We start from the raw sequence: 9,819 nt of genomic DNA, 5'->3' as shown, positions 1-9,819 counted from the left end.
AAAATGCAACCTAGTAGAAGAGACTTGAGTTTCCTGCATTCGTTAGCAGATGTCCCTGTTTTCCTGGTGAGCCGGCTATGTGGATGGACGGTTCTTAATGGGCCCCTCACTGGCTACGAGAGTTTGGGATTTTGAAAGGGACTCAGAGCAGAGAGTGATCTTTGCTAATATCTGAAACTGCAACATTTCTTCCATTTGTAAAATTATCTAAATGCCTTCAGGGAACACAGGAAGCAGCTCTCTTGTCAATGAAATCTTCTGATGTTAATTAATAAAACTGTACTCCTTTGTGCTATAAAAATGTGTTTTATATTTTTATATTCTGCACTGCTGTTGATGGCCTAACACTCCTAGAAGGCTGTGCAGTGGCCGGCAAGCCTGGGGCTCAGACCTCAGCTCCACAGGCAGTGTTGTGAGGTTTTCAGGGGGCTGTTTATCACCAGTCTGTTTCGCCATCTTCCAGTTCAGGTTCCGCACACCCACCTTATGTGGTTCTGGGAGGATGCTCTGACTTCAGTGAGTCTTAGGAGGTGCTTGAGAAATGTAAGTTCCCTGCTCCTTATCACACCCTCCCACCTGCAAGATTTCTAACTTTCTCTATGCCTGGACAAGGGGAAGCACCTGGGGAGGCAGAAGCAGGGGATGGGGACACTGTGGCATCCAGAACCAGGTTCCAGGCGCTGGATGGGGGGAGGGGCAGACACACAAGGCAGGCACCTCCGCGCAGCGTGAAACTACCCACTAGGTGGAAGGGCCAGGCTCTCGGGGCACATATTGGAAGGAGGAAGGAATATCTCTGACAGGGTCAGGGACGCCTTCGGGATCGAGTGACACTGCAGGTGAGGAGGACCTGGACGCCGTGGGAAAGAATAGACCATGGAGGTGTGTGGGGCCAGCTGCAGCGTTTGAACACAGTGAGTCCAGTGGGCATGGAATATGGGGAGGGAGCAGCGCAGAGAAGGAGGCTGGGCCAGAGTGTGAAGGGCATGAGGACCAAACCAGGGAGCTTGAGCTTTACCCTGGAGGCAATTAAAAAGGTGTAAGGAGGCCGGGCGCGGTGGCTCACGCTTGTAATCCCAGCACTTTGGGAGGCCAAGGCGGGCAGATCACGAGGTCAGGAGATCGAGACCACGGTGAAACCCCGTCTCTACTAAAAATACAAAAAATTAGCTGGGCGTGGTGGCGGGCGCCTGTAGTCCCAGCTACTCCGAGAGGCTGAGGCAGGAGAATGGCGTGAGCCTGGGAGGTGGAGCTTGCAGTGAGCTGAGATCGCGCCACTGCACTCCAGCCTGGGTGACAGAGCAAGACTGTCTCAAAAAAAAAAAAAAAAAAAAAAAAAGGGTGTAAGGGCTTGGGAAAATGATTTGCACTTTAGGAAGATTAATAGAAGGCAGGATAAAGGGCAAATTACAGATGGGTTACAACTGGAGTGGAGACCTGAGGAGTGTCACTGATGCTGCAATCATCTTGCAGAAATGATGTGGCCCCCAGCTAAGGCAGGAGAGAGGGGAAGACATGGAGCTGGCATGGAGGATCTGTGGAGCAGCAGAAGTGCAGGAGGCGAAGGGATGGCTTCCACATTCTACACTGCCTGTGTGTGTGTGTGTGGTGTGTGTGTGTGGTGGGGGAGCATTGCCCTGATAGAAATGGCCAATATTTATCAAGTGCTTACTGTGTCAGGCCTCATTTTAAGGGCTTGGCACGTATATCACTAAATTCTGGCAACCCCTCGAGGTAGGCAGTACTATCCCCACTTTGTAGCAAGGACACTAAGGCACAGAGATGTAATGTACCTTGCCCAGGTGGGAGCCAGCCTCCAAGACAGTCCCCGGTGGTCCTGCCTCCTGGCATCTACACCCCTGTGGAGTGATCTCCTACATGGCCCAGGAGTGGTGTTTAACAAATCGCATGTGGTAGGAGCGATGTGAAGTCACTTGTGAAATGAGAGTATAAAAGTCTGTGGCTTCTGTCTTGTGTGCCCCTCACTCACAGACCCTCCCTCCCTTGCAACACATGCTCTGGGGAAGCCAGATGTCATGTGAGGACACTCAGGCAGCCTCCAGAGGCCTGTGTGGCAAGGAGTGGAGACATGCGGCCAACAGCTGTGTGAGTGGAAGCCGAATTTGCAAGTGGATCCTCCAGCCCCAGCCAAACCTTCAGATGACTGCAGCCCCAGTTGACTGTTTACCACCTCACGAGAGGCTGTGGGTCAGGAGTACCCAATGTGACGGTATTCAGAGGTGGAGCCTTTGTAAAGTGATTAGATCATGAGGGCTCCATCCTTATACAGGATTAGGGCCCTTCTGAAAGGGCCTTGCGTGAGCTCCCTTGTCCCCTCCTACCACGTTAGGTCACGAAGAAGGTGCCATCTTTAAGTAGAGAGCAGCCCTCACCAAGACACGGAATCTGCCGGTGCCTTGATCTTGGATTCCCCAGCCTCCAGAACTGCAATACATTTCTATTGCTCATGAACTACCCAGCCTAAGGTATTTTGTTACAGCAGCCCCAACAAACCAAGACTCACATTGATACCAAGAAGTGGGGTAGTGCTGTAACAAATACCTAAAAATGTGAAGTGGCTTTGGAACTGGGTAATGAGCAGAGGCTGGAAGAGTTTTGAGGTACACTGCCATGACAGGAGCCTTAGGGGTGATTCTGGTCAGGGCTCAGGAGAGCTGTAGAGGTCTCAGTCCTCTTAGAGATGACCTAAATGACTGTGAACAGAATGTTGATAGAAATATGGATGGTAAAGGCCATTCTGATGGTCTCAAACAGAAATGAGGAACGTGTTACTAGAAACTAAAGGAAAGGCCATCTTTGTTAAAAGGTGGCAAAGAACTTGGCTGAATTGTGTTCATGTCTCAGTGTTTTATGGAACGTAGAAGTTGCAAGTGATGAAACTGTATATTTACCAGAAGAAATCTTTCTAAGCAAAGTATTGAGGGTGTGGCTTGACTTCTCTTGACAGCTTATAGTAAAATGCAAGAAGAAACAAATTAAAGATGAAATTTATAATCCAAACGGAAGCAGAACAAAAATTTGGGAAAATCTCAGCCTGCAGAGAATGAGAAAATGTGTTCATGAGAGACTCACACCAAAGGTGTAGCAAAGAGACCGCTTGATAAGGAGATTAGCATGAATGGGCAAAGCCTGGTGCATTTCATCAAGACAAAGGAAGAATGACCCTGAAGGCATTTGAAGATCTTGGGAGGTGGTAGTGCCTAGTGGAGCTGTGGGTGGGGGCAGGACTACAGCAGAGAGCCCCCATTAATGCAGTACCTAGTGTAGCCGTGGGAGTGGGGCCACTCTGGAGACCCTAGACTGGTGGAGTTACTGGCATGAAAGTCCAGCGAGAAAGCCACAGGTGTGAGACACTAACCTGTGAGCGCTGCCATGTGGGTTACACCCAGCAAACCCATGGATCCTTGGAGGCCCAACTCCCACCCCAGTGTGTCCAGAATGTAGGACTTTGAGTTGAGTATTATTGTGGAGGCTTAAATGTTTGCCCTGTTGGGTTTTAGATTTGGTCAGGATCTGTTACCCCTTTATCCTTTCCTATTTCTCCCTTTTGCAATGGAAGTCTATCCTATGCCTGTCCCACCATTGTATTGGAAGCACATTTGATTTCACAGCTGGAGAGCAATTTGCACCAGAATAAATTGTACATTGAGTCTCAACCATATCTGGTTTAGATGACACTGTGGACTTCAGACTCTGGAGTTAGTGCTGGAAAAAGTTAAGACTTTTGGGGTCACTGGAATGAAATGAGTATTTTTACATGTGAGGACATGAATTTTGGGGGCCCAGTGGTAGAATACAGTGGTCTGAATGTTGATGTCCCCCTAAATTCATATGATGAAACCTAGTATCCAAATGTGATAGTATTGAAAGGTGGGACCTGAGGAGTTCAGGGCTGTAGCAAGCTATGACTGCACCACTGCATGTCAGCCTGGGTGACAGAGCAAGTGCAAGACCTGGTCTCCAAAAAAAATAGTGATTAGGTCATGAGGGCTGCCCTTAGGAATGCCCTTATGAAAGAGGCTCACAGAGGCTCCCCTGTCCTTTTGTCCTCTTCTGCCATGTGAGGACACACAGAAGGTGCCATCTTTGAAGCAGAGATCAAGTCCTCACCAGACACTGAATCTGCCGGCACCTTGGACTCCCAGCCTCCAGAACTGTGAGCAGTACATTTCTGTTGTTAATCAATTACCCAGTCAATGGTATTTTGTTATAGCAGCCCTAAGGGACTAAGACAAGGGCTTGTAAAGCCTTGCGGGAGGACAGAAACTGTCAGGATGACTAACATAGTCCGATGACATAGGAATCGGGTGTTGTGGGTTAGAGTTTCTGGGGCTAAGTCTTGAAGAATGAGTATGAGTTGGCTAAAATCTTGGAGCTTCACTGTGCTGTGAATGGGTACAAGGTGTACAAAAACATTGATTTTCCTCAGCTTCTGGGGCAGCTTGGGGATGGGTTAGGGTTAATAAGCTCTGGGTCTCCTCTACTCACCCCAATGCTAAAATGTTACCTCGCCTACTCAAACTAAAGTCTAGCCTCTCTTCCTGTTACCACGGTCTAATTTTCTCCATGGCTCCGTCAGCACCTGACATTCTCGTGGTGTGTGGCCTGTCCCTCCCACGGGGATCTAAGCTTCTCCAGGGTAAGACCGCCTCTGTTTTTTTTTTCTCTGCTCTTTCTCTAGTATGTTAGACAGTACCCAGTAGTTAAGTTCTCAATAATGTGCTTAATGAATTAAATAACGTAGGTAGTAAAATAAGAAGCCAAAATTAAGGTTGTAGGAGTGGGATCAAGGAGAAGGGGACAGATGGAAGTCAGAAGGTTTGAATCCATGGGATTTTACTTGTAGGTTTGTGATTTGTATTAGTGACTCAGCAGGTAAAAAGGAAGCAAGCAAAAAGAAAGTTCAAATTCTTTTCCATTTACCACGGTCTGGCTTATGTTCTGAAGTTCCTATTTGTTTAAAATTAATTCCGAACCAAAGGGTGCCTTAAGCTGCTTCCCAGCTGTCCGCAGCCCTCCCCAGCTCGCCCTCATGATAGACATACCCTTCACTCTCGCACCCCCAACTCGCTGCAGAGAGCCACTGCTCTAACATACAAGCTTGTATTCTATGCGTTTCTGAGACAGAGAAATGTGTACTGGACACATCTGAAAGGTACAAAAGAATCATGTGTTAGGATGCATACGAGGATAAGAAAAAGCTAAGCTATTTGAAGTCATTCTGTCGTTAACACAATGCTCCAAACATGGCATGCTGTAAAAAGTGAATGCCTCAAAAAAAATGTGTCTTTGAGGCAAGAAAGAGACAATTTAACAATGTGCAAGACAGTTCTTGAAATTCCAAGTCCAGGGAACATGTTGTGCGAGCTTCTAACAGAAGAAATAAAACACATCCTTCCGGGGCATGTTGAATTAAAATCACAATGCACTCGTAAATGATGAAAAGAGAATGAACAGAATAATACTGTCCACAGGGATTATGACCTTTATGTTCCATAACGAATTACACTGAGGCATGAAAATCACGTTTCTATTCTGACAGTGCCACTTTGCTTCCCGCAGAAGCCTTTATAATTAACCTTTTATGTGACAGAATACTTCTTGCATAATGCTTGCATATTTATTAGTCCATAACTGAGATGGATAAATCATTTTCAAATGTGGAATATGTGTAGAATCTTGACTTCCTGCAGCGAGTTGCAGCTGTACATGATTTTCAAGTGTATACAGTTTAGAGCTGTGCTGAAATAACAAGACTTTGTTTTTCTAGGTTTAAAGTAGAAGAGATTTCAATAGGCAGCCTTTATTAACTACTATACAAATCATTCTCTTTTTGTTATTGGGAGACAACAAAATAAGATAGATTTTCTTTCCGTTTTTTAAAAAAGTAGGTTCTCCAAATTAAAAGCATACCATATAATAAAAACATGTCACAGAACACAAAATTATGCAAACAAAAAATTAATTAAGATGTTTTTCAAGTTCCCAAGTGGATTCATTTACTGACTAGGCACGTTGGTGAGTTGACTATTCTTAAGCAGTCCATAAATAGAAGGAAAGTTCCTGAAACAGAGGAAAAGGAAATATATTTGTATATATCAAGAAATTAATAATAACCATATGCTCTGCTGGGAATGGCAGGGTTTAGAGGATTCAGGCAAGTAGACACTTAATAGAAATAAGGATGTTTATGGAAAACAATGCAAAACAGAATCGTTAAAATTAAGGACATAAAATATTTGTGTTTAATAAAGACAGACAAATGATTAACTGGTATAATGATGATTACACTACTATCCATTATGGTATTTATGGAGTGATTTCAGAATGGCAATGCCTTGCTTTACATAAAACCTCAAATATTAACCTATGAGTTCCTAGGGGTCCACCCTGGCAGAGTCCTTGCATTCTTGTCACCTGATAAGAGACTGAACTTTCAGATATATTTTAAATTGTATTACCTAACCCCAAAGAACCTATTTTGATGTGTTATATGAAACAAAACTCTGTTATTTAAAAAACTGGCTGGTGATCAGAAAAATGAACAAACAAACAAAAAACCCAACCGCAGTGGAGAAATGGCCATTGTGGTGATGTTGACTTCTCACGGCTCTGGTCATACAAGTCCCAGGCCCTAGGTAACTGTTCAGTACCACAAAGTGTGCTCACAACAACTCAGGACATCGCTGATGGCTCCACAGGACCCAGCCCCTTCCTAGGTCTCCAGACGCATCTCTTTCATTTCTCTCCCAGCACGTTATATTCCAGCAGCTGCTTATACGTTCCCAAAACACAGGACGTCATTTCATGTCTTGGTCGACACCCTCCTCTCCCACCTGTATTAGCTTATTATGTCTTAATATTTTCTCCTCCCTTCCTGGCTTGCAAGGTTTCGACTTTCAAAACTCCATTCAGGTTTTATTTCCTCCTTGGTCTTCGGAGCAAGTTCATCCCTTTCTCCTCTGCACCATCCCTGCCCTTCTCTAGCCTTTTATTACTGCAGAGCACCAGGGACACAGTGGGCATCTCAGTGTCACCTGCCTAAAGCATCAGTACTGCTAGGATGAATCAGATGCAAACTGTTATTTAAAGGTGAATCCTTTAAAAAGTTAAACATCGAATACAGTAAATCTGTTGATGAGGGCACTGCTTTAATTAACCAATAAATATTTCTTGAATGGCTTGTGCTGAATGCTTTAAGTTTTGTAAAATATGACAGACACACCTGTGACCCTCAAGGAGCATACTAGGGATGAAGGACATTTACACAGCACCAACGCGTCAACCGGCAGGTCAGAATGAGACATCTGCCAATCCAGTCCTCTCAGCCAGGGCTCTCATGGGGAGAGAAGAGAAGGCTCTTTTGGCTGAGAGAGAGAGAGAAGATCTTGAAGAAATGGGAGGATCTGGATAACCAGAGAAGAGGAGAGGGCGGGCAATGAGCTCGTGCAGGGGAGTGCTAGAGGAGATCTTGTCTGTTTCCTCAGAGAGCCTGTAGGCCTCTCCTGCTACTCTGGCGTGGCCACCTTACTTTCCACAAAGCCTGCCCCACCATGGGCCAGCCCTTAACAATACACTTACTGATGCAAATAAGCTCCAGGAATGCGAGGAAACCAGCAGGAGTCTGAGGAAGGGTCACAGGACTTTCAGCTCTCCCCATAAGACACAGATGAGTGTCCAGGAGGTGTCCATACTGGGCCCAGCACGCCCTGCAGCTCCTCGCTAAATCACACAGGGTAACCAGCCTGCCACATGCCAGACGTCATGCTGTGTATAAAAGACCATTTTAAACCAACTTTTGAGCAGATGAGTTTCTGGTGTGGCCACAGGAGCTCATCTTGTAGATCATAATGAATACATACAGCATTTAGATAGGTTTCTTTTACAAAAGCATATTAAGATGCACCAGGACCTCTATGGGAAACATCTATAAAATCCCAGTAAGTCTACTTTAAAAATTCATTCCACAGATGTTTATAAACATGGCTTCTTGCATTGCCTTTAATGTGAGCAAAACATTAGAAACTAACTACATCTCTGTCAGTAGTTGTTTGGATTATGGCTCTTTCATATAAATATTATTCAGCCAATAAAAAGAAAAAGGTAGCTTTCTAGTATAAAATAACAGAAAATGAGCTCTAAGACATACTTCAAAGCGAAACGAGGGGAGAAAATGGTATAATGTTTTCTATGTAAAAAATAGTGATAATTTAAAAAAATGCTTTACTTATGCACAGACTACCTTTGGAAAGATACATGAAAATCAATACAAATAGTTGCCTTTGGATGTGTGGTGGTAAAGGTGGGAATTAAGACCATTGTGTGTGTTTATTTTGTACCAAGCACATGTATTACTGACTAAATAAAGGGCATTTTTTGGTTTTCCAACTTTGCATTTATCATTGAAAAAAATCTAATGGTTAGAGAAGTATCACACTTCCACTAAGAAAATAAATTAATACAAATGCTCCTCATCTTAGGATGGGGTTATGTCCCTCCTCATCTTAGGAGGGGGATATGTCCTGATAAACTCACTGTAAGTCAAAAACATGAAGTTGGAGATGTGTGCAATACACTTAACCTACCAAACATCATAGCTTAGCTTAGCCTACCTTAAAAATACTCAAAACACTTACATTAGCATACGGTTGGGCTGAATCACTGAACACAAGGCCTATTTTATAACAAAGTTTGATATCTCAAGTAATTTTTGAATGCTGTACTCAAAGTGAAAAACAAAATGGCTCACTGCCACTGCCTGGCATGGCAAGAGTATCATACTGCTATGGCTAGCTGCAGGAAAGATACATATTCAGAATCTGAAGTACAGTTCCTACTGAACATGTATTACATTTCCACCATTGTAAAGGGGAAACGTCCTAAGTCAAACTATTGTAGTAGGGACTGTCTGTACTGAAAAGTGCTCATTGTCAGTGTTTCGAGAATTACAGGTTCATTTGTTCACTCATTCGTTCCTCACTGAATACCCTGTCAGTTCCCACTATGTCTGTGTGCCAGGCAGTGTGCTAGGATTTGGAAGTACAAGTCCAATAAGACATGGTTCTTCTATCTTTAAGGAACTTCAAGTCTTGCAGTCAGGGAGAAAAACCCACCAACAAGCAGAACAGAAATCTAGCCTCAGGATAACATCACCATCCCTGCACACTTCACAATGGTACCTGTTTGTTTATTCTATCTCCTTGTTTTGACTGTCTGTTAGGTATTAGGACTTGTGTTAGCACACACACAAATCCCGCCAGCAGCAGTTCAAATGAGATAAACACACAGGGCAGAACTTAATAACCTGGTAAGTTCTCCTCAAAAGAAAGGATGACTAATTTAACCTAATAAGGCCAAACAAGACCTAGTACATCGTCCTGTACTATCAGCCACCGAGCTACCACATCCACTTTATTCACTCATACATCCAATGGCTTGTTCATTTACCACTTACTAGGCATAAGGCGTGGTAATTGCACTAAAGATGTTTACAATCTGGTAGGAGGAAAGGAGGGTAAACAGCCAATCTCAGGATACTGTACTGCAGAATTCATAGAGTAAGATGAGGGTCCACAGTTGAGCTGCGAAGATGGCGGGCTATGGAGGGCCTCCGGGGTGAGGGGATGCTTCAAGCTCCACTGGGAAGTCTGGATAGGCCAGCAACAACTAGCTAGACCAAGAGCTGGGTGAGAGTTGTGTTCATTCATTTGTGTTCATTTATTTGAGTGGGGTAAGGAACTGTTACTTTAGGCAGAGAATGGCACTGATAGAAAAGCTCTAGATGGTTTTCAATCTATC

At 44.3% G+C, this 9,819-nt stretch overlaps 1 protein-coding gene across 4 annotated transcripts in view; it reads right to left on the bottom strand.

The window, feature by feature from the left end:
* Nucleotides 1–5,619: 5,619 nt before the first annotated feature.
* KHDRBS3 (KH RNA binding domain containing, signal transduction associated 3) overlaps nucleotides 5,620–9,819 on the bottom strand; it is a 198,097-nt gene continuing 193,897 nt past the window's right edge. For 2 of the 4 annotated variants that reach the window (XM_030795399.1, XM_030795396.1), the window contains one exon: nucleotides 5,797–6,084. The gene's annotated coding sequence lies outside the window, so the exon portion shown is untranslated. Of the gene's footprint in view, nucleotides 6,085–9,819 lie in introns of all 4 variants that reach the window. The other 2 variants (XM_030795394.1, XM_030795397.1) reach the window with 2 other exon arrangements.

Source organism: Nomascus leucogenys, chromosome 16 (genome assembly GCF_006542625.1).
Source record: "Nomascus leucogenys isolate Asia chromosome 16, Asia_NLE_v1, whole genome shotgun sequence".
Lineage (NCBI taxonomy): Eukaryota > Metazoa > Chordata > Mammalia > Primates > Hylobatidae > Nomascus > Nomascus leucogenys.
Note: the sequence above shows the minus strand (reverse complement) of the source record. Positions and strands in the feature narration are given on the sequence as shown.